The sequence below is a fragment of the Ranitomeya variabilis genome, chromosome 2 (genome assembly GCF_051348905.1).
Source record: "Ranitomeya variabilis isolate aRanVar5 chromosome 2, aRanVar5.hap1, whole genome shotgun sequence".
Lineage (NCBI taxonomy): Eukaryota > Metazoa > Chordata > Amphibia > Anura > Dendrobatidae > Ranitomeya > Ranitomeya variabilis.
The window spans coordinates 657,239,669-657,265,367 of NC_135233.1; positions in this window are offsets into that span (position 1 = coordinate 657,239,669).

A 25,699-nucleotide genomic window follows, 5' to 3' on the forward strand; every position below is an offset into this window, starting at 1 on the left:
TTTTCTGCCTGAATCTCAAGATTGGGTTCCTCATAAAGTAAACCGAGCGCCAGAAAAAACGCATCAAGATCAGCCAATGCCGGATCTCCTGGCGCCAGCGAAAAAGCCCAATCCTGAGGGTCGCCCCGTAAGAACGAAATAACAATTTTTACTTGCTGAGCAGAATCTCCAGATGAACAGGGTCTCAGGGACAAAAGCAATTTACAATTATTCACGAAATTCCTAAACTTAAACCTGTCTCCGGAAAACAGTTCAGGAATCGGTATTTTAGGTTCTGACCTAGGATTTCTGATAACATAGTCTTGTATGCCCTGCACACGAGTAGCCAGCTGGTCCACACTTGTAATCAAGGTCTGGACATTCATGTCTGCAGCAAGCATAGCCACTCTGAGGTAAAGGGGAAAAAGAAAAAAAAAAAAAAAACTCAGAATCTTCTTTCTTATAATCCCTCTTCTGCAATGCATTAAACATTTAATACTGGCCTGGCAAACTGTTATGACCCCAATGGCGAGGGTCTCAGAGGAACGTGGTAGTCTGCAGAGTACAAAAATCCAGCTCATAGGGCAGTGGTAACTGGGTTGACCATATATCTACTCCTAACGCCAACACTAGAAGTAGCCGGGGATCATTCCTACGTTGATTCTAGATGACACGCGCCAGCCGGAGAATCTAGCTACCCCTAGTAGAGGAAAACAAAGACCTTTCTTGCCTCCAGAGAAGGGAACCCCAAAGCTGGATAGAAGCCCCCCACAAATAATGACGGTGAGGTAAGAGGAAATGACAAACACAGAAATGAACCAGGTTTAGCACAGAGAGGCCCGCTTACTGATAGCAGAATAAAGAAAGGTAACTTATATGGTCAACAAAAACCCTATCAAAATCCACACTGGAAATTCAAGAACCCCCGAACCGTCTAACGGTCCGGGGGGAGAACACCAGCCCCCTAGAGCTTCCAGCAAAGGTCAGGAAATAGATTTGGAACAAGCTGGACAAAAATACAAAACCAAAACAAATAGCAAAAAGCAAAAGGCAGACTTAGCTGATATAACTGGAACCAGGATCAGTAGACAAGAGCACAGCAGACTAGCTCTGATAACTACGTTGCCAGGCATTGAACTGAAGGTCCAGGGAGCTTATATAGCAATACCCCTAACTAACGACCCAGGTGCGGATAAAAGGAATGACAGAAAAACCAGAGTCAAAAAACTAGTAACCACTAGAGGGAGCAAAAAGCAAATTCACAACACTCTTCCCAGTTACTTCTCTCTCTGTCTTCCTGTCCAACCCCCAGTTTTACCAGAGTGTGAGGAGTGGCCTACTAGATAGAACCACCCCCCCGGTGGCCGGAGTGTGAAGTGTAGTGTGAGTGTTACCTGGTCAGAGAAACTCCTTTAGTGCAATCAGACGTAACATCACTCCCCTTAGTGGCAGAGCGACATTACTGCAACGACCAGGACTCTGGGGCGCTGCACTCCCCCCCGGTTAAATCCAGTACTCCCGGACTGGGAAAACAAGAACAACAATACATGTTAACAGAAAACACACAAAATTTTGAAATAGCATAAACAATTAAACATAACAGTGCTTCCATTTATGGGAGGTGAGGACTCTTGAACGTTGCGAAAGTTAGGTCATGCACAGTTTATGACTCTCAGTTCAATGGTTGAAACGGCAGGGACCCCGGGTAAACAAAGGGGTCCCCCTTTTGAAAGTTTTTGAGCAATTCACCGTCCAATACTCTATTGTCCATTTTAAAACCTGTAACAAAAGATATGCACACAAACATTTTCAACTAAATAGCAGCCCTCGCTAATACCTCCAAGTTTTGTAGCGGAGGGGAGTTTGGTTCTGAGTGCTGCGTGTGGACCTTCGCAGCGCAGGGGTTGCTATTGGCCTAACAGGGCCCGCTATGCTTGCTACCGCTGGTGTAGTGCACTGTCTTCTAGCTACACTTCTAGTGAGTCTGGGTAGCACTGGCAGGTTGGGGCTCTCAGAGCTGCTGCTATCAACAGTGGGTACAGCAGATTCACCGATAGCAGAGGGAGGATTTGCCGGTTCAAAGGTTGGCATGGCATCTTCAGGTAGGGCTTGTTGAGGTTGCGGGGCCGGATGATCTGGTACCACCATTGCTTCTGGTGGGTCCGGCTGTTGAAACGTTAGAACAGGTACCACGATGGCCTGATTTATCTGAGTCCAGGACTGGGGAAAGTCACCAAGGACGGTATGGATCATCTTCTCCTTTTCCACCGGCGGGGAGATTCCTGGGGCCGTGCCCCTCTCTCTCAACTTATCGGGGCAGACCTTAAGGTGATCCCTGGATACCGCTGTCGAGGTCTCCCCTCTGTCCTTGCTGATGAGACAGACCTTCGTGTTGTCGAAATCGGATGGCAGGATGGTATACGGTTCCGCTTCCCATTGGTCATCGAGCTTGTGTAGTCTCCTCTTTCGTTTAAGTACTTGCTCACCAGGTGACAGGGGAATCGCAGGAGCGTGCTGGTTGTAGTCCCTTTCTTGTTTTTGCCTAGCCTGGGCGAGACTTCTTTCCACGCACTCCTGTACTTTGCGGTACCTTCGCTGCCTTTCTGCATCCCAATCTGCATCCGGCGAGGTATCTTCGGGGACTAGGACCCCCATGTCCAGATCAACAGGTAACTGGCTAGGCCTTCCCCTCATTAGGTACGCTGGAGTACAGTTGGTGGAATTTACTGGGATGTGATTGTAGATATCCACCAAGTCAGGCAACTTTGTCGGCCACAGGTTCCGTTCCTCTACGGGCAAGGTCTTCAATAAGTCGATCACCACCTGGTTCATCTTTTCGCACATCCCATTGGTTTGAGGATGGTACGGCGTGGTTCGGATCTTCTTACACCCGTACAGTTGGCAGAACTCTTGGAACACTTCTGCTTTGAATGCTGGTCCCTGATCGGTCAGTACCTTCTCCGGGTAGCCATGGGGCCTACAAAAGTACTGCTGGAAGGCCTTGGCGGTAGTCCTGGCCGTTAGATCCTTGACAGGTACAACCACCAAAAATCTGGAGTAGTGATCTACGATGGTAAGAGCGTAGATATAGCCTGACCGGCTAGGTGTCAACTTCACATGATCCAGCGCGACCAGTTCGAGCGGCCGGTGATGATAGGCTGCAGGGGAGCCCGTTGGCTGCCACGGTCCTTCCTGCGTAGGCTACATGGACTGCACTCCCGACACCACTTCTCAATGGCTCTCTTCATGACAATCCAATAGAACCTCCCTCGGAGTAGCCTCTCTAGCTTTCTCCATCCGAAGTGTCCGGCTCCATCGTGGTAGGCTCCCAGAACCATGGGCGCATCTCGCCTTGGCACCACTATCTGCCACACCAATTCATGAGTACGTGGGTCGATGCTCCTCCTGCACAGCTTGCCATCATGGATAAACAGTTTGCTTCTCCCCTTCCACAGCTGTTGGGTTTCCTGTGGATCATCTGGGCCGGGATGCAACCCTGCCTGCGTCAAGAGCTCTTTCACTCGACGGACCGCGGGGTCACCATCCTGGGTCTCCGCCCACCCGTGATGGGGCAGGGGATTCAGCGTGGCATCCGGTTGGTTCCTGTGCCTGTTCTTCACATGATGAGAGTTCTGAGTGGCTTTGGGGCGATGGAATGCAGGCAGCTCCACCTCTTCAAGTGCCTCCGGGTCTTCTCCCGTTTCTGGCAAATTGGGCATTCGGGACAAGGCATCGGCATTGGCATTCTTGTGTCCTGCCCGGTACTTGATGGTGAAATCGTAGTTGGACAGCCGGGCCATCCACCGCTGTTCCAAGGCCCCGAGTTTGGCAGTATCCAGATGTGCCTGTTCTTCACATGATGAGAGTTCTGAGTGGCTTTGGGGCGATGGAATGCAGGCAGCTCCACCTCTTCAAGTGCCTCCGGGTCTTCTCCCGTTTCTGGCAAATTGGGCATTCGGGACAAGGCATCGGCATTGGCATTCTTGTGTCCTGCCCGGTACTTGATGGTGAAATCGTAGTTGGACAGCCGGGCCATCCACCGCTGTTCCAAGGCCCCGAGTTTGGCAGTATCCAGATGTGTTAGCGGATTGTTATCCGTGAAGACGGTGAATTTCGCAGAGGCCAGGTAGTGTTTGAACCTCTCTGTCACTGCCCAGACGATGGCAAGGAATTCCAGCTTAAAGGAACTGTAGTTGTCAGGGTTTCTTTCCGTGGGACGGAGTTTCCTGCTGGCGTAAGCGATCACTCTTTCTTTGCCTTTCTGGACCTGGGACAGCACAGCTCCTAATCCCACATTGCTGGCATCTGTGTACAGCACAAACGGTTGGTCGTATTCGGGGTAAGCCAGTACCTCCTCTCCCGTCAGTGCCGACTTCAAACAAGAAAAGGATCCCTCCAGCTCCTCGTTCCAATCAAAGGGGGTGTTCCTCCCCTTGGTCTTCTTTGGTTGGCCCACCAACAGGTTTTGCAAGGGTGCTGCCTTCTTGGTAAAGTCCTTAATGAACCTCCGGTAATAGCCTACCAGCCCGAGGAACTGCCGGACTTCGTGAAGGTCACTGGGCCTTGGCCAGTCCTTGATCACCGTGACCTTGTCGGGGTCTGGAGCCACTCCTTCAGCGCTCACCACATGGCCCAGGTACTGCACTTTAGGTTTCAGCAGATGACACTTGGACGGTTTCACCTTTAAGCCAAAGTTGGACAGGGCTTCAAACACCTCGGTCAGGTGCTTCAGATGGTCTTCGTAGGTCTTAGAGAAGACAATGACATCATCCAAATACAGCAGCACGGTTTCGAAGTTCATGTGTCCCAGGCAGCACTCCATCATCCTCTGGAACGTCCCGGGAGCATTGCACAATCCGAAGGGCATGTAATTGAACTCGCAGAGACCCATTGGTATCGTGAAGGCCGTCTTCTCTTTGTCCGCCTCCGCTACAGGAACCTGCCAGTACCCACTGGTGAGATCTAAGGTAGAGAAGTAGTTAGCAGATTTTAAGGCAGCCAGAGACTCCTCTATCCTGGGCAGTGGGTATGCGTCCTTATGTGTAATGCGATTCAACTGCCTGTAATCAACACACATCCTCATTGTACCATCTTTCTTTTTAACAAGGACTAACGGAGCTGCCCAGGGGCTACAGCTGTCTCTCACCACCCCAGCCTCCTTCATCTCCCGCAACATGTTATTGGCACACTGGTAATGAGCTGGGGGTACAGGGCGATATCTCTCTTTTATGGGTCGGTGATTTCCCGTGGGGATATGATGTTGGATCCCTTTCACCTGCCCAAAATCTAAGGGGTGTTTGCTGAATACCTGCTCGTACTCATGTACCACCCTGTAGGCCCCCTGTTTTTGATGGGATGGGGTAGAATCAGTGCCCACATGCAATTCCCGACACCAATCTTTTGAGTGCTCTGCAGAACCGTTGTCTTCTGCCACGTTCGACGGGACCAAGGGTTCAGGTGTCTGTATCACACTATTATTAACAGTGAACAATTTGGCGAGCGTGGCATACTTGGTGAGGTGAACCTCTTCCTCCCCACAATTGAGGACACGTACGGGCACTCTCCCCTGGCGAACGTCGACCACCCCCCGGGCTGTCAGAATAGTAGGCCTTTTGTCTGAATACACGGGTTCTACCAAGGCCTGGTAGTCCTTGGTGTCCTCCCAATACCGTTTATAAAGCACTTAAGGTATAGTCGTCACCTGAGAACCGGTGTCCAGCAAAGCGTTCAAGGGGATTCCATCAACCACTACAGGGAGAACTGGTCGTCCTCCAATGTACTTGGTTCTCCAATGCTGCGGGCCTGACCGTCCTACTCCTGGGGGTTGGCCCTTTGCCCCAGGGTTTGCTCGTTTAAAGGACAGTACCTTGCAAGGTGGCCCACCTGGTGACAGCGGCGGCAGATGGGTTGTCCGTCCTGGTGGAAGCGATCGTCGTTCCGGCCTCTGGTCGGCGGAGTCCTCCTCTGTCACATCCAAGGGACATCCTCTGGTCTGGAGGCCAACTGGATCTTCTCCTTGGGGGCCTCCTGTAGGGACTGCACCGTCCGGGCCAGGGCAGCAACGCTCTTGGTTAGCTCCTGCATCTGGAGGCGAAGTCCTGCAGGGGAGTCATCCTCTAGGCTCTGGGCATCGACCTCGGCGGCGACTGGGGCATCCGACGCCACCTCCTGGTGGTATGTGAGAGCGGGACGCCGGGGAGGTGCTGCATGGCTGGGCTGTCGCTCCTGCAATGCCTGGATAGCTTTATCTTTGAATTGCGCAAAAGTCAAGTCTGGATTTTGCATGGCCAGGAAGTGCAATTGGCCCCGCTGGTGACTGCACAGGAGCCCCTCAATGAACCTCTCCTTCAGGATTTTATCCTCATCCTGCATGCTGCCGGGGTCACTCTGCTTAATGGCCCGCATCGCCTCCTGGAGATTAAGGGCATAGTCCCGTAAGCTATCCTGCGGTCTCTGTTTGCATCCATAGAAAGTCAGTTTAATTTCTGTAGCAGTGCGAGTATCGAAGGTAGCTTTAAGCTTTGCAAAAATCTGCTGTGCAGTTCCCTTATCCTCGGCGGGCCAGGACTTCAATTCTCTCAGAGCCGCCCCAAAGAGTTGGCCGGTTATCATATGAACCTTCTGAGGCTCTGTCAGGGGATAGAACTCGAGCAGGCTGCAGAGCCCTTCCTTAAAGTCAGTGAATGTATGCGACTCCCCAGAGTATCGTGGGAGCCAGGCCGCTCCGGGCAGGTACGGCATAGAGAAGGGCATTATGGCTTTTGTGTTAGCGGCAGCGTCCGACTGGCTGAGGGGAACAACGGGTTCTGCGGCAACCGGTGGTTGTATTAGGGCCGCGGCTTCGCCCGCTGCGGGGCCCAGAGGTGCCCCTGCGTCCCCGGCTGCGGCCTCTTCCTCCGCTCCTCCCGACTCGGACATGGCTGGCCCTTCCTCCACTAACCTGCTGGAGATCGGAGTTCCTCTTCCGGGATCGGCACGTTACCGCGCTTTCTCGTTCCGCGCTTCTTTTTGGCCGGTCCCGCCCACGAAGCTGAGGCTCCTCCCTCCGCACACTGCGATGGCGAATTGTGGTGGGAACTCCTGGCAGCAATTGTCAACGCACAGTCTTTGCAATAAGTTACAGTCCAAGCACAATAAATCACAGTTCCAAAGCACACATGACCTGATTCCTCAGGCTTGAGTAGATCCTGTTCGTGACGCCAAGTTGGAGCGCCCCCACTGCCGCAGGGCCGAGGGGTACCCGGTACCAGGCCTCTGAGTCTCTGTTCTGGGGTTGTCACGGTGGCTAGACCCGGTCCGTGACCCTGCTGAGGGGCGTCCAGTGAAAGGTGGTGGTAAATGGTGGTGATGTTGCGGTGCAGTGTAGGTCGTAGTAAATAACAAGGACACCAGGTTGCAGTCTCTTTACCTCTTTACTGAAGGTTTTAGAATCCTCAGTCCAGAGCGCTGTCAACAGGGCTGTATGAGACCGGCCGGTCCAAAGGCACATCAGGAGTTCTCTTTACAGGTGGGAATCAGTGTCTACCTTCTAGCGCTGTGTGTTGTAGTCCTTCCCTGCTGAGCTCCCGGGATAGTCCTCACAACTGATTCTGTCTGTCTCTGATGTTCGTTCTCTCCGTCCCCCAGATGATATCGTAGGACGCACCCGTATGACTGGGTAGGCCTGGAGTTCTTCCGGGACCCTAGAGTCGCCCCTCTCCCACAGCTGCCTCCGTTGTCTGCTTAGGTGATTTGTGTGAGACAGCCAACCTATAATTGGCTGTCCGGCCGTGGTTTGAGGAGTGACCTACTAGATAGAACCACCCCCCCGGTGGCCGGAGTGTGAAGTGTAGTGTGAGTGTTACCTGGTCAGAGAAACTCCTTTAGTGCAATCAGACGTAACATCACTCCCCTTAGTGGCAGAGCGACATTACTGCAACGACCAGGACTCTGGGGCGCTGCACTTGTATAAAAAAAAAAAAGGTATCATGGAAATGACTGTGAGGGAAGTCAATGCACCTGCAAACATCAGAAAATCCAGGTTCAAATGGATGAGTGTAATCAACAAAAAGTTTCAAGGTAGTTCGAGTCCTGTTGTTGAATATAAAAAAGCCAGATGATAAAATTGTCCAATATCAGGAAGGAATAAAAATTTCAGTAAAGAGTAGTTTTTAAATAGTTTTTCTACTCACAACTCTACAAACTGTTTATGTTCCTTTCACTAACCTCTGGTAGCGAGTGACTGACTCAGTTGATGAAGAATCTTGTCGGTAGAATATTACTGAACAAATTAAAGGCTAGTAAGACAAGTATGAGGTGGAGACTTTGTAATTTTTTTTAAAGTGCTGAAACATTTTTCAGTTTCAAAGAATTTAAGTGATTGATCTCTACCACATTACAGCAAATAGCATATCTACAAAATTACACAAGGGACATCAGCAGCTTGTATAGTGTAGAGGTTGTGCCTTTGTATTATATACCATGCTTTTGTATTATGTACTATGCCTTTGTACTGTATGTTGTGCCTTTATAATGTATGTGTGCCTTTGTACTGTATGTTGTGCCTTTATAATGTATGCTGTGCCTTATACTGTATGATGTGCCTTTATAATGTATGCTGTGTCTTTGTACTGTATGTTGTGCCTTTATAATGTATGCCTTGTCTTATACTGTATGATGTGCCTTTATAATGTACGCTGTGTCTTTGTACTGTATGTTGTGCCTTTATAATGTACGTTGTGCTTATACTGTATATGTGCCTTTATAATGTATGCTGTGTCTTATACTGTATGATGTGCCTTTGTACTGTATGTTGTGCCTTTATAATGTACGTTGTGCCTTTGTACTGTATGTTGTGCCTTTTATAATGTATGCTGTTCCCTTATACTGTATGATGTGCCTTTGTACTGTATGTTGTGCCTTTATAATGTATGCTGTGCCTTATACTGTAGGTTGTGCCTTTATAATGTATGCTGTGCCTTAAGGTACCTTCACACGAAGCGACGCTGCAGCGATAGCGACAACGATGCCGATCGCTGCAGCGTCGCTGTTTGATCGCTGGAGAGCTGTCACACAGACCGCTCTCCAGCGACCAACGATGCCGAAGTCCCCTGGTAACCAGGGTAAACATCGGGTTGCTAAGCGCAGGGCCGCGCTTAGTAACCCGATGTTTACCCTGGTTACCAGCGTAAAAGTAAAAAAAAACAAACACTACATACTCACCTGCGCGTCCCCCAGTGTCTGCTTCCTGATACTGACTGAGCTCCGGCCCTAACAGCACAGCGGTGACGTCACCGCTGTGCTTTCACTTTCACTTTAGGGCCGGCGCTCAGTCAGTGTCAGGAAGCAGACGCTGGGGGACGCATGTAAGTATGTACTGTTTGTTTTTTTTACTTTTACGCTGGTAACCAGGGTAAACATCGGGTTACTAAGCGCGGCCCTGCGCTTAGTAACCCGATGTTTACCCTGGTCACCAGTGTAAAACATCGCTGGTATCGTTGCTTTTGCTTTCAAACACAACGATACACAGCGATCGGACGACCAAATAAAGTTCTGGACTTTATTCAGCGACCAGCGACATCACAGCAGGATCCTGATCGCTGCTGCCTGTCAAACTAAACGATATCGCTAGCGAGGACACTGCAACGTCACGGATCGCTAGCGATATCGTTATAAAGTCGTTTCGTGTGAAGGTACCTTTACACTGTATGATGTGCCTTTATAATGTATGCTGTGCCTTTATACTGTATGATGTGCCTTTGTACTGTATGTTGTGCCTTTATAATGTACATTGTGCCTTTGTACTGTATGTTGTGCCTTTATAATGTATGCTGTGCCTTTATACTGTATGATGTGCCTTTGTACTGTATGTTGTACCTTTATAATGTATGTTGTGCCTTATACTGTATGTTGTGCCTTTATAATGTATGCTGTGCCTTTATACTGTATGATGTGCCTTTGTACTGTATGTTGTGCCTTTATAATGTATGTTGTGCCTTTATAATGTATGCTGTGCCTTTATACTGTATGATGTGCCTTTGTACTGTATGTTGTGCCTTTATAATGTATGCTATGCCTTATACTGTAGGTTGTGCCTTTATAATGTATGCTGTGCTTTTATACTGTAGGATGTGCCTTTGTACTATATGTTGTGCCTTTATAATGTATGCTGTGCCTTACACTGTATGATGTGCCTTTATAATGTATGCTGTGCCTTTATACTGTATGATGTGCCTTTGTACTGTATGTTGTGCCTTTATAATGTACATTGTGCCTTTGTACTGTATGTTGTGCCTTTATAATGTATGCTGTGCCTTTATACTGTATGATGTGCCTTTGTACTGTATGTTGTGCCTTTATAATGTATGTTGTGCCTTATACTGTATGTTGTGCCTTTATAATGTATGCTGTGCCTTTATACTGTATGATGTGCCTTTGTACTGTATGTTGTGCCTTTATAATGTATGTTGTGCCTTTATAATGTATGCTGTGCCTTTATACTGTATGATGTGCCTTTGTACTGTATGTTGTGCCTTTATAATGTACATTGTGCCTTTGTACTGTATGTTGTGCCTTTATAATGTATGCTGTGCCTTTATACTGTATGATGTGCCTTTGTACTGTATGTTGTGCCTTATACTGTATGTTGTGCCTTTATAATGTATGCTGTGCCTTTATACTGTATGATGTGCCTTTGTACTGTATGTTGTGCCTTTATAATGTATGTTGTGCCTTTATAATGTATGCTGTGCCTTTATACTGTATGATGTGCCTTTGTACTGTATGTTGTGCATTTATAATGTATGCTGTGCCTTATACTGTATGTTGTGCCTTTATAATGTATGCTGTGCCTTTATAATGTATAATGTGCCTTTGTACTGTATGTTGTGCCTTTATAATGTATGTTGTGCCTTTATAATGTATGCTGTGCCTTTATGCTGTATGATGTGCCTTTGTACTGTATGTTGTGCCTTTATAATGTATGTTGTGCCTTTATAATGTATGCTGTGCCTTTATACTGTATGATGTGCCTTTGTACTGTATGTTGTGCATTTATAATGTATGCTGTGCCTTATACTGTATGTTGTGCCTTTATAATGTATGCTGTGCCTTTATACTGTATGATGTGCCTTTGTACTGTATGTTGTGCCTTTATAATGTATGTTGTGCCTTTATAATGTACGTTGTGCCTTTTGTGTACTGTGTGATGCATCCTGAAATTCGAGTCTTGTTGAATGTATAAAAGCCAGATGCTAATATTGTCCAATGGTAAAGAAAAAGTTTTTTGAAAAGAAGCAAATATTACAAAGCTTTTCCAAATTGCATATTTTGAAGAAAAATTATTTTGTGTGTCACAATGCTTTTTCTTCTCTCAAATGTCAAAAAATATCTCTCTTCCAGGAACTGTTGTGATGCTGCACAATATATATATATATATATATACTGTATATATACACACTGTATGTATATATACAGTATATATATATATATATATATATATATATATATATATATATATATATATATATATATATATATGTATACATATATATATGTGTGTGTGTGTATTTTCATCCAGAACTTTGAGAATGACTTTAGTATTTGGTGGGATACTTTTTGCCCAAGAAGCATCTGACATCGGTTTCACTCTTGCTGCTGTATGTTGTCAAATGTCTTTGTTACTGTGATCTATTAGAAAAGAAGATTTCTACATATGTCAAAAGACACAGCACTGATAAAGCCTGGCTGTAACTAACAGTAAAGTCGCTGTCTTTCAAACAACTCTGTTCATAAGGTTGTTTAAAAAAAGGAGCCAAAAAGCAAGAAAAGCGACAAAAAGAAAAATTTACAAATGCTCTGTAATATCTGATTAACATGTGAATTAAACTCTACAATACCATCTCTGATGTGTAGTGTCATGTCTGCATGTCAGCTCTGGATGGTGAGATGTGGCTCTCCTGGAGAGTATATAAGGGCCACAATGGTGCTCAGTTAATAGCAGAAGCCCTACAGGTCTGTATGTACTGTTCTACTCCATTTCTGTCTTCGGTAGCCATTTGAATATACTTACTGTGAAAAAGTCTACAGTTTCACTCTGTCATTGCCAAACTTACGGTAACTTAAAAGGACAAGAAGAATAACCAGAGAATTAATGAAATGCAGTGTCCATAAAAATAGGATCAGGTTTTCCAGATTCACATAGTCCTAAGTAGTTGTCTACAAAAAAAGTGAAAATCAAACTTTTCTACAGAATAAAGTAGTAATTTACTATACAAATTATGGAAACAATTTAAAAACAAGAATCTCTCATCTTGTAACGATGAAACCATTCCTATTTCTGTGGTGATCAGTAGAATCATATCCCTGACTGAGCAGTTGGTGTCTGTGCTAAATGAGTACAACCAGATTTGAGAAGCATCGAAGCCATGAATCCAGTTGTGCTGCTTCATTCCTGATGTGAGATCAGTTGTTCTGTGAAGTTATAATTATATCAGCAATTTTTAACATTTGTGGCCTTCCACTGGTAATTTTCCATCAAGTAGAGAAATGTTTTCCTGCAGCTAGAGGCTGACTTTGCTGCATGGAAGGTACATGAGGTGAATGATGTAAGAGCTCCATTTACATCAGTCATATGTACAGCATAGTGCTGGTGGTTCTGCTGTACAAGCCACAGGAACAAATCCCACTGATGTACTGTCTGTAACGCAAATCCAACAAAATATATGTCACAGCATAAAATTAATAAATATCAAGCTTTATTTCATCATATTTTAAATATGAGTACAATAAATAAAAAAAGGCTAAAAAATACATATGACGTGACATTGGCCGCAATCAATACCAAATTGTACAGTCAGTAAAGGAGCAAGTTTTTGTAGAAGCAGTCAATATTTAGAGATGTTGTTCACTCACAATAAGTAAAAAAATTGTTTACCACAGGTAGGATTAGCATATTGCTTCGTCGGGAATTGGCTACAGAATGACTAACAACAAGGTATTTAAATGCAGCCCAATTGTTTGAAAATAATAATACAGCCTCATGATTGCCTTTAATATTGTAGACCACTATCACTATGTGCCACTATTAGATCATGGATGAGGTGCCCTGTGTTTGCGTGTGACGTCCCACGCAAGGCGACTAAACAGGCATAATACACGTGGACTCGACTTTCAATCTAATAGTACAATCAATTTCAGGAATGGGTTAAATTTTCAGTAAAGAATTGGTATTCAAACTGCTAGTTTTTCTATTCACAATATACAGACTCTTCATGTTCTTTTCTCTAACCTCTGGTAGGGAGTCACTGATTTGGTTTATGAAGAATCTTGTAGAAAGAACATTGCTTAACAAAGCATAGACTAGTAAGGCAGGTATGAGGTGGAGACTGTCATTTACTTTTCGGTGATGAAAAAATGCTCAGTTTCAAATAATATAAGTGAGTAGTGTTGGGCGATACCTTCCGATATTGAAAAGTATCTGTATCGGATTGGATCGGCCGATATTCAAAAAATATTGGATATCGCCGATACCGATACCCGATACCAATGCAAGTCAATGGGACCAAAATATCGGAATTAAAATGAACCCTTTCTTTCCTTGTAGGTTCATTCTACATGAAGGAGAACAACTAAGAATAATGTAGGATGTATTGGGTGACGTGGAGGAGACATTAACCCCTTTCTGACCTCGGACGGGATAGTACGTCCGAGGTCAGAAGCCCCGCTTTGATGCGAGCTCCGGTGAGCCCGCATCAAAGCCGGGACATGTCAGCTGTTTCTAACAGCTGACATGTGCCCGTAATAGGCGCGGGCAGAATCGCGATCTGCCCACACCTTTTAACTAGTTAAATGGCGCTGTCAAACGCAGACAGCGGCATTTAACTACCGCTTCCGGACGGGCGGACGGAAATGAGCGCATCGTCGACCCCCGTCACATGATCGGAGGTCGGCGATGCTTCTTTATTGTAACCATAGAGGTCCTTGAGACCTCTATGGTTACTGATCGCCGGTAGCTGTGAGCGCCACCCTGTGGACGGCGCTCACAGCACACCTGCAATTCTGCTGCATAGCGGCGATCTGATGATGTAGCAGAGGCGATCGGGTTGTGCCTGCTTCTAGCCTCCTATGGAGGCTATTGAAGCATGGCAAAAGTTAAAAAAAGTTAAAAAAAATGAGAAAAAAATAAAAAAAATATAAAAGTTTAAATCACCCCCCTTTCGCCCCATTCAAAATAAATCAATTAAAAAATTAAAAAAAAAAAAAAATCAAATCTACACATATTTGGTATCGCCGCGTTCAGAATCACCCGATCTATCAATAAGAAAAGCATTAACCTGATCGCTAAACAGCATAGCGAGAAAAAAATTCGAAACGCCATAATTACGTTTTTTTGGTTGCCGCGACATTGCATTAAAATGCAATAACGGGCGATCAAAAGAACGTATCTGCACCGAAATGGTATAATTAAAAACGCCAGCTAGGCACGCAAAAAAAAGGCCTCAACCGACCCCAGATCATGAAAAATGGAAACGCTATGGATATCGGAAAATGGCGCAAATTTTTTTTTTTAAGCAAAGTTTGGAATTTTTTTTCACCACTTAGATAAAAAAGAACCTAGTCATGTTAGGTGTCTATGAACTCGTACTGACCTGGAGAATAATAATGGCAGGTCAGTTTTAGCATTTAGTGAACATAGCAAAAAAGCCAAACACAAAAGTAAAGTGTGAGATTTCACTTTTTTTGCAATTTCACCGCACTTGGAATTTTTTTCCCGTTTTCTAGTACATGACATGCTAAAACCAATGATGTCATTCAAAAGTACAACTCAGCCCGCAAAAAATAAGCCCTCACATGGCCATATGGACAGAGAAATAAAAAAGTTATGGCTCTGGGAAGGAGGGGAGCGAAAAATGAAAACGGAAAAATGGAAAATCCCAAGGTCATGAAGGGGTTAAAGGCATAGAGGTTTAGCCCAATCAAATGGAATAGCAGGAATTATTATTATTATTTTTTTAAGACGTACAGAGTTACAAAGATATTGACTATGTTAAGATTTTTTATATTTTGTCAGATATTGATGTTTCACTGATTCCATGCTCTTCACCTTCTTTTTTAATTGTCCGACACTTTCTTCTTCATCATCCTCAGCAGCAGCATCTTTTACATCAACTTCTTCTTCACCTTATTCATCTTCTTCTTCACCTTCTTCCTATGATTCTTTTTTGTTACATTCTTCATATTCTTTTTATTAAACTATTATTCTTCTTCATATTCTACTTCTTCATCATATTCTTATTTGTGACAGGCATTCCTGTCGTTGTTATCTATAAAAGTTTGAAGATTACACCTTCCGTTCTACCTGTCACAATTGAGTTACAACAGGATTTGTCTATGTTCAGTTTGGCCTGCAGCAGCAGGCTTTTTCCAGAGGCACCACGAGGAGGAACGGACTCACCCCCATACACTGCTTAGTCTTCTTCTGCTTATAATTTAGATAATATCTTTTGCTCTGATTTTTAATCTTATGCTTAATGTTCTTCTGCTCTTTGCTCTGCAGCTTCTTGTTCTTCTGCTTCTCAGTCTTCAGGGTCATCGTCTCCAGGGTCGTCATCTCTAGGGTCGTCATCTCCGGGGTCCTCGTCGTCTTCGGGGTGGTCTTCAGGGTCGTCATCTCCAGGGTTGTCGTCTCAGGGGTCGTTGTCTCTGGGGTCGTCGTCGTCTTAGGGGTGTTCTTCAGGGTCGTCGTCTTTAGGGTCTTGAACATGGAAATGCAGCAGAAGGTACAAGAAGGCTGAAGAAATGCCGAGAACCAGCTGATGGTACTGGAACCCAGATGGCTACCCAAAGGTCCAAGAGCCAATGGAACTACCGAGGACCAGCTGACAGTACTGGAACCCGGTTACTAAGCAGGAGGTACCCATGCCAGAAAGCACTACCAAGGACCCCCTGATGTTGGTAGAACTTGGATACCCAGTAGGAGGCACCTAAGCCAAAGGCTCTGCCCAGAACCAGCTGACGGTACTGGAACCAGGATGGGGAGCAGAAGGTACAAGAGCCAATGGAACTACCGAGGACCAGCTGACGTTACTGGAAACCGGTTACTAAGCAGGAGGTACCTGTGCCAGAAAGCACTACCAAGGACCACCTGACGTTGGTGGAACTCGGATACCCAGCAGGAGGCACCTAAGCCAAAGGCTCTACCCGGAATCAGCTGACTGTATTGGAACCAGGATGGGGTTATTTGGAGGCTTCAGCAGGTAATCACCTCTGCTTTTCTCTGTGATTTTTTGTCAATTTTCTGTAGGATTTTTAGTCCTTTTTGTGCGTCTGTGAACTTCTTCAGAGTGCGCGGCATCAGCTGATCCCTAATCACATGCCACGGCCATGATGCCGCACAGTCTGAAGAAGGCAGAAGGAGATGAGTGAGAGCCGAAGATATGCACTGGGCATGCCCATGAATCCCAGCCCCGCAGTGTGAATAAATAAGACACTGCAGGGAGTGTTCTCTGGCAGGGCGGCCGCACAGGCGCAGCCAGCCTAACACCAAATGATGTCAGAAGACGGGCAGCGCTAACTGCACATGCCCAAGGTTGAACATAACAGCGCAGGCTCCGGGACCGATTCAAACAACACTGAGGAGGCGGCTCACAGCACCAAGGGGGTAGGAATGACAGGTGTGCTGCGTCTCATTAAGAAGGAAAGTCCCACCTCTGGAACGGTTTGAAGGTACGAGGGGACACATTTTATAAGTGTTAACTTCAGCGTGTGCAAGGAGAAAAACTAAAAGAGCCACCTTGTCCAAATGCAGCATTAGTGCTGCACAAGGTGGCTCTTCTAGTTACAAACGCCTGGGGGGGACAGGTTCCCTTTAATTTCTGTTGTTGTGTCAGCGTGGAGGTCGCAGGACACATTGCCGGATACACAGCTGGGGATCAGCTGACATTACTGAAACCCAATAACATGGCAGCAAGTGTTGACTGTGCAAATGGCACTTCCGGGCAGCAACTGGCGGTATTGGAGCCCAGGGACAGCAGGAGGAGCAGACTTGAGCAATTGCCGCACACACAGCAGGGGAGCAGCTGGCATTACTGAACCCCACTAACACTGGAGCTTGTGTTTTTCTCTGTGCAGACAGCACTTCCGGGCAGCAACTGGCGGTATTGGAGCCCAGGGATTACAGAAAAAAAGAGTGTAGGCCGAAGCCTAAGTGGAGCAAGTTTAATTTCTGAAGTTGTGTGAGTTTGGAGGGAGCAGGAGCAATTGCCGCACACACAGCAGGGGAGCAGCTGGCGTTACTGAACCCCACTAACACTGGAACTTGTGTTTTTCTCTGTGCAGACAGCACTTCCGGGCAGCAACTGGCGGTATTGGAGCCCAGGGACAGCAGGAGGAGCAGACTTGAGCGATTGCCGCACACACAGCAGGGGAGCAGCTGGCGTTACTGAACCCCACTAACACTGGAGTTTGTGTTTTTCTCTGTGCAGACAGCACTTCCGGGCAGCAACTGGCGGTATTGGAGCCCAGGGATTGCAGAAAAAAAGAATGTAGGCCGAAGCCTAATTGGAGCAAGTTTAATTTCTGTAGTTGTGTGAGTTTGGAGGGAGCAGGAGCAATTGCCACACACACAGCAGGGGAGTAGCTGGCATTACTGAACCCCACTAACACTGGAGCTTGTGTTTTTCTCTGTGCAGACAGCACTTCTGGGCAGCAACTGGCAGTATTGGAGCACAGGGACAGCAGGAGGAGCAGACTTGAGCGATTGCCGCACACACAGCAGGGGAGCAGCTGGTGTTACTGAAACCCAATAACAGAGGAGCAACTGTTGACTGGGCAGACAGCACTTCTGGGCAGCAACTGGTGGTATTGGAGCCCAGGGACAGCAGGAGGAGCAGAGTGTAGGCCGAGGCATGCACTCAAGGCAGTTTAATATCTGTTGTAGTGTCTGCATGGCGGTCGCAGGACACATTGCCGGATACACAGCTGGGGATCAGCTGACGTTACTGAAACCCAATAACAGAGGAGCAACTGTTGACTGGGCAGACAGCACTTCTGGGCAGCAACTGGCGGAATTGGAGCCCAGGGACAGCAGGAGTAGCAGAGTGTAGGCCGAGGCCTGCACTCGAGGCGGTTTAATATCTGTTGTAGTGTCTGCGTGGCGGTCGCAGGACACATTGCCGGATACACAGCTGGGGATCAGTGGACGTTGCTGAAACCCAAGAAAACTGGGTCATGTGTTGACTGTGCAGACAGCACTTCTGAGCAGCAACTGGTGGTGTTGGAGCCCAGGGATTGCAGTTCAGGTGGTAGAAACATGAACACAACAGGAGACCTGGATACTGTAGCCAACCAATTATTTAATCTGGAAGAGGACTGGCAAATTCCTGCGAGATCCAGGCCTCGTTCATTTTCAGAAAAGTAAGCAGTCAACGTTATCGGAGGATAGTCGCATGCGACGGTCTATTAGTACACCACCTGAGGCACTAAAGACGCGTTCCGATGATACACTAGCAGCAGGGCAAGCCAGCACCTCCAATGCATACTGGCTAAGCTCTGGCCATGTATCCAGCTTAGAGACCCAAAACTTGAAGGGGGAAGAGCCGTCTGGGAGTACACTGAGAGGGCAAGACATGTAGTCTGTCACCATCTGACGGAAACGTTACCTCCTGCTGACTGGAGCCATCTGTGATGGTGTAGACATTTGTGGCGGGCACACAAAACTGTGCCACAGTTGGGCCATACTGGTCTTGCCTTGTGCTGAGGCACTGCTTCTGCTCCCTCTTTGTGCAGAGCTTCCTCCACTGCCTCGACGCACTGAGCTGCTTTGTAAAGCACTAGCAGCACTGCTCTCAGTGGGACTGGAGAAGATTATGGAATTCACCAGTGTGTCTTGGTACTCCCACATTTTACGCTCCCAGTTCAACGGTGTTATGAGGCTTTGTAAGTTGTCCCGGTATTGAGGATCTAGGAGGGTGTACACCCAATAATCAGCCATCTTGAGAATGTGGGCGATGCGGCGGTCGTTTCTCAGGCACTGCAGCATGAAATCAACCATTTGCTGCAGACTGCCAACTGGCCAAGAAACGCTGTCCCCTGCTTGAGGCGTGATCTCTGCCTGCTCTGCATCACCCCACCCTTGCTCTACACACTGACTACTGGAGAATTGTGTTACTCCCTCCTCCATTGACTCCTCCTCATCCTCCTCACAAAGTGTCCCCTGCCTAGGCCTTTTTGAGGAACCACGTTGCGCTCACTGTCCAGAAGCAGATGTAATTGGTGACTCCTCATCATCCACCTCTTCCACAACATCATCCCTTAGCGCTTGCAGTGTTCTTTCAAGCAGGCAGATAAGGGGGACAGTCATGCTGACTAGTGCATCATCTGCACTCACCATCCGAGTGGAATCATCGAAGGCATGCAAAACCTGGCAGACGTCCTTCATAGTGGCCCACTCAGTGGTTGTGAAGTCTGGGCTGAGTGCAACTTCTTTGCGCCTGATGCAGCTGGTATTCCACTACTGCTGGCTGCTGCTCACACAACCGCTCTAACATATGTAACGTGGAATTCCACCTGGTGGGTAGGTCACATATGATGCGATGTTCCGGAAGGCGGAATCGGCGCTGGAGAGCTGCAATGCGCGATCTTGCCATGCTGGAACGCCGCAAGTGAGCACACTCTAGGCGGACCTTGTGCAGCAGTGCATCAAAATCCGAATAGTCCCTCAAAAAACTCTGAACAACCAAGTTGAGCACATGTGCCAGACATGGGATGTGAGTGAGGTTGCCGAGGCCCAGAGCTGCCACCAGATTTCGGCCATTATCACACACTACCATGCCTGGTTGGAGATTCGCTGGCACAAACCACACGTCGCTCTCCTGCTTGATGGCATTCCAGAGCTCCTGCGCTGTGTGGCTTTGATTCCCCAAAGAAATTAATTTCAATATGGCTTGTTGACGTTTGGCCACAGCTATGCTCATATCGGTCATAACAGGTAAGCGTTCACGGGTCCATGTGGAGGTGGACTGTGACGGCTCCTGCAGAGCTGATTCTGAGGAACTGGAGTATGAGGAGGAGTCAATGTGTACAGACTGGATTCCTGTAATCCTTGGAGTTGGCAGAACACGTACAGCACCACTCTCACAATCTGTACCCGGCTCCACAACATTTACCCAATGGGCAGTGATGGAAAGGTATCGTCCCTGTCCATGGTGACTGGTCCACGCATCGGTGGTGAGGTGGACCTTGCTACTGTTGGCGTTTAGTAGCACATGTTTAATGTTTCCCTCCACATGCTTTTGCAGGGCTGGGATGGCTTGCCTGCTGAAATAAAAGCGGCTGGGCATGTTGTATTGTGGGACTGCCAATGCCATCAAGTTACGGAAGCTGTCAGTCTCCACCAGCCTGAATGACAGCATTTCAAGGGACAGTAGTTTTGCAATGCCAGCATTCAGAGCCTGTGCTCGGGGGTAGTTTGCCGAGAATGGCTGCCTTTTCTCCCATGCCTGTGCTACCGATAGCTGTAGACTGGGCTGGGAGTGTGAGGATGACTGGGAACGTGGTGCTGTGGGTGGAATTACAGTGGGTCTCTGGACAACAGTGCCAGAGGTTCTTCCATGGTGATCCTGTGAGGAAGCCGAACCAGCTGGGTGTGAGCTGGAGGAAGAGGCAACAACACGAGCTGAAGAGGTGGTAGGTGCCGCTGTAGGTTTACCTGTTTTTGTAACTCCACCGCGTGCTTGGTCCGCACATGTTTCCACATATTTGTGGTAATATTTGAGGTTGCTGACACTTTTCCCTCTTTTGACTTTCTGATGACATGCCTTGCATTTGACAATGCAAATGTCATCTGCAACTGTGTCAAAAATGGACCAGGCACTGCAAGTCTTGGGAGTGCCCGTTTTGGCTTTTGGAAGAGGCATGCTCCTAACGGGTGCCGAAGTGGAGGCTACAGGCACCGCAGTCTTCCCTCTCCCTCTTCGGGACATTTGGGGAATCTCTTCCTTAGAGCTGCTCCCACCACCTTCCTGTACCTCACGCCATGATGGGTCAAGGACCTCATCATCTACACTACCCTCTTCCACCAACTGCTTCTAATGGGTAGTATCGGCAGCACAGTATGCACCAGAAAGTGGCACCTGAGTCTCATCATCAGATGCTTACTGAGGTGTGCTGACCGGAGGCACTGGCCCACCCGTCTCTTCAGAGTCAGAGAGAAAAAGCTGTTGGGCATCACTGCATACTGCCTCTTCTTCCATTTTTCCAATGCTGCTTGGCTGGCCCCCTCTTTCCAAGCCAAGAAATTCAGAGAACAGAAGTAGAGATGGCTCCTGTCCTGGGCTCTCTGACTGCCTGGGCAATTTGGCAGGTGGTGAAGAGACAGATGGGTGCTCTTCAGTACTCTGTGCCTGAGAGGATGTGGCACTAATTGAAGTCAATGCGTTAGCTGCCATCCATCCGAGAACGGCTTCAATTTGTTCGTCCTGCAGCAGCGGGGCACGGCGAGCTCTGACAAAGCTGCGCATGAAGGACTGTTCCCTGCTAAAACTGGGGGATAATGACGACTCACCGGTGCCCGCAGCAGGCACAGAATCCCCACGTCCTCTCCCTGCTCCACCTCCACGCCCACGCCCACATGCCTTACTCCCTGCTTCTTCATCTTGGTAGAGTGATAAAGATAGGCAGAAAAGTACTAAGGGCTTAGTGTGCTTATTCTTGAACAGCTGTAACAAATTATGTTAAGGAGAGCACCACAGTATAACTAGGAGGATACTCCCAAGGTCAATGCAAAAAATTAGAACATAATACAAAGAGAGAAAAAGCTGCAGACCAAATACTGGGGATCACCACACTGATATATAGTAGTAATAATTTTATTGAATACAAAAACCAACAAACTTGTTTAAAAACAATTAAATGTCAAACAACATTGACATGGTTAAACCCAGACAGCTTACAAAAAAGCCAGAGACAACCCCTCCCAAGGCGAATGCAAAGTCATAAACACAACAATAGTGCCATCATTGCAGTTCATGGCCTAGGGAATACACATAGATATTGTAGCATTTCACCCGCTACGGGTCTAGGGGACACTCGCTTAGGTGCGGCGGATGACACTCAGGAGACACGTTTACTTAAAAGTTCACAGGGTTTATTGCTCCATAAACCACATTGCAAAAGGAACAACAGGTAAACAGTCTTACGTCAGACAGGTTAATCCTCAATGTCCATAGTAGACCTCCGCTCTCTCACGTCTGTGGGCACACAGACCGTGCTATGACCAGCACGTAGGCTCTCCAGCCTAAAGATGGTCTCTGTGTGTTGTTCAGGACGTCTGTCCCCACGTGGAACCGTCCAACACACAGGCCACTCTGCAGTGTCCAGCCAGGACACCTGGAAGTGTGTCCACCCTGACACACACCCACAAACTCTCTCCATGTGCTACACACACCTCTTTACATAGGTGTAAACACACCCAAGTACCTGTCACATGGCTAGTCAGGTGAGCGTGACATCACCACAGGTCCTTACACACAAAACCATCTTATATGTTTACTCACGCCTCTTTGGGAGGGTTTGTAGGTGACTGAACCCACCCATCTCTCCAATCACCTGGAAGCCTCCCAACGTAAACAAATCCCTCAGCAGTAGACCTGCTTGAGCAAAACATACCCAGGCTTCCACCACAGGGCCCCCCACCTCTGCGATACATACCATCCATTAATCACACTACCAGTCGCTATGCCACAATATTAATGAAAATATGTATGCTTATGACACGCCAATAAATTGCACTGAAATGTATTCCAATCACATAACAATAAGTAAGCATTAAACATAGCTGCTGAACACTGATGCTGCCTAATGAATAACAGAAAGCCATATATATTGAGACATGAATATTACTCAAAAAAACTAATAAAAAGGCTGTGCAGCATGACTGAATCAATTATACAGACCCACAGCAGCACATGGTGTGTGCAAATACGCCTAGGAACCAGGGAGCCAGTGGAGATGCACGGCGAGCTCCGACGAAGCTGCGCATGAAGGACTGTTCCCTGCTAAAACTGGGGGATAATGACGAGTCACCGGTGCCCTCAGCAGGCACAGAATCCCCACGTCCTCTCCCTGCTCCACCTCCACGCCCACGGGCCTTACTCCCTGCCTTCTTCATCTTGGTAGACTGATAAAGATAGGCAGAAAAGTACTAAGGGCTTAGTGTGCTTATTCTTGAACAGCTGCTAATAGGTATAAGGAACACTAATTTTATCAAGTGTGGACTAGACTTTAATATGAGCTAATGTGGCCTACACAACTCTAAAGTGGAGTGTTTGGTGAACTTTATTAACTGTTTGTTTTTTCCGCAGAACAGACTACAGAGTGAGCTGCACTCACACGGAGACCATGCAGACAGCCGTAAACGGCGCTGCAAGGCCAAAAAAACTCCTCTATGTAATCCTATATAGTGTTTTTCCACAATCTAGCAGGATACGGATGGAAAGTGTTGTGAATTCTGCTCTTGGGTTCCCTCCGGTGGTTGCTGGTGGTAATGCAGTTGTCCCTGGGCTGCAATCCTGGTCAGGTGTCTCTGCTGATTGCAGTTCTGACTGGGGTATTTAGGTGTGCAGGATTCATTAGTCCTTGCCAGTTGTCCATTGTTCATGGAGGTTTTGCATCTCTGTCTGGTTCCCCCTGCCCTGCTGCCAAATCAGCTAAGATAAGTGTCTGGTTATTGTTTTTGCAGCACACATGCTGTGTGCTTTACAATTCAGTGCTATTCATTGTTTTTTCTGTCCAGCTTAGACTGTGTTAGGATTTTCTCAGTCTAGTTGGATTCTCAGGAGATGCAGATATACATTCCATGTCTTTAGTTAGATGGTGGAATTTTTGTATTATCTGCTGTGGATATTTTTAGGGTTTTAATACGGACCGCTTAGTATTCTGTCCTATCCTTTTCTATTTAGTTAGTGTGGCCTCTTTTGCTAAATCCTGTTTTCAGTCTGCGTGTGTCTTTCCCCTCCTACTCACAGTCAATATTTGTGGGGGGCTGCCTATCCTTTGGGGTTCTGCTCTGAGGCAAGATAGTTTTCCCTTTTCCATCTATAGGGGTATTTAGTCCTCCGGCTGTGTCGAGGTGTCTAGGATGTGTTAGGTACACCCCACGGCTACTTCTAGTTGCGGTGTCAGTTTAGGGTTTGCGGTCAGTACAGGTTCCACCTACTCCAGAGAAAGTCTCATGCTGCTCCAACGTCCCCGGATCATAACAGGAAAGCCACTAATAGGATAAATTTGAAAAAATGTGCAGCAGGCTGCGCTATTTGAAAAACGGACAATGGAATGGTATGAGGCAGTGACGCACCCTGAGTTGACTACAACCGGCTGTGGCGGCAGAACAGACTACAGAGTGAGCTGCACTCACACGGAGACCATGCAGACAGCCATAAATGGCGCTGCAAGGCCAAAAAAAAACTCCTCTATGTAATCCTATATAGTGTTTTTCCACAGTCTAGCAGGATATGGATGGAAAGCCACTAATAGGATAAATTTGAAAAAATGTGCAGCAGGCTGCACTATTTGAAAAACAGACAATGGAACGGTATGAGGCAGTGACGCACCCTGAGCTGACTACAACCAGCAGTGGCGGCAGAACAGACTACAGAGTGAGCTGCACTCACACGGAGACCATGCAGACAGCCATAAACGGCGCTGCAAGGCCAAAAAAACTCCTCTATGTAATCCTATATAGTGTTTTTCCACAATCTAGCAGGATATGGATGGAAAGCCACTAATAGGATAAATTTGAAAAAATGTGCAGCAGGCTGCACTATTTGAAAAACGGACAATGGAACGATATGAGGCATTGACGCACCCTAAGCTGATTACAACCAGCAGTGGCTGCAGACCGGACTACAGAGTGAGCTGCACTCACACAGACACCTTGCAGACAGCCGTGAACAGTGCTGCAAGGCAAAAAAAGGTTCTCACACAGCGGTTGCTATATTAGCCTGGGTAAAGCACAATGAAGCAAATCCCTATCTCTAAACTGGCCCTCAGTCAGAAAACAGCGTCCTGTCCCTAACTGAATACACAGTAGAGTGAACCCAAAATGGCGGTGGCGACTTTTATAGTGCATCATGACATCATTTCAGCAGCTAATCACAGCCATGCCAATAGTTACATGCCTACCATGCAGAACAGGATGTGCCAACACTTCTAATTAGTCCTCATTGGCTGAATTCTGGCTCTGTGAATTATGGGAACTTCCGATTCCGGTATCCGATATACTGAAAGTATACCGGCCGATACCCGATACTTGCAGTATCGAAATGCTCAACACTATAAGTGAGTGATCTCTACCACATTACAGCAATAGGAACTAAAAAATTACACAGGAGATAGCAACAGCTTTTATAGTGTAGAGGTTGTGCCTTTCTTACTGTATGATTCTCCTTTGTACTGTATGCTGTACTTTTGTACTATATGCTGTGCCGTTGTACTATGTGCTGTGCTGTTATGCTATGTGCTGTGCTGTTGTGCTATATGCTGTGCCATTGTGCTATATGCTGTGCTGTTGTGCTATATGCTGCATTCTGAAGTTCGAGTTCTGGTGCTCAATGTAGAATGACACAGGTGACAGCAGCATGTATAGTGTAGAGGTTGTGCTTTTGTACTGTCTGCTGTATGCTTTAAGCTTTGTACTGTATGCAGTACCTTTTTTTTTCAAAATTGAAAGCATACTGAACCAGCA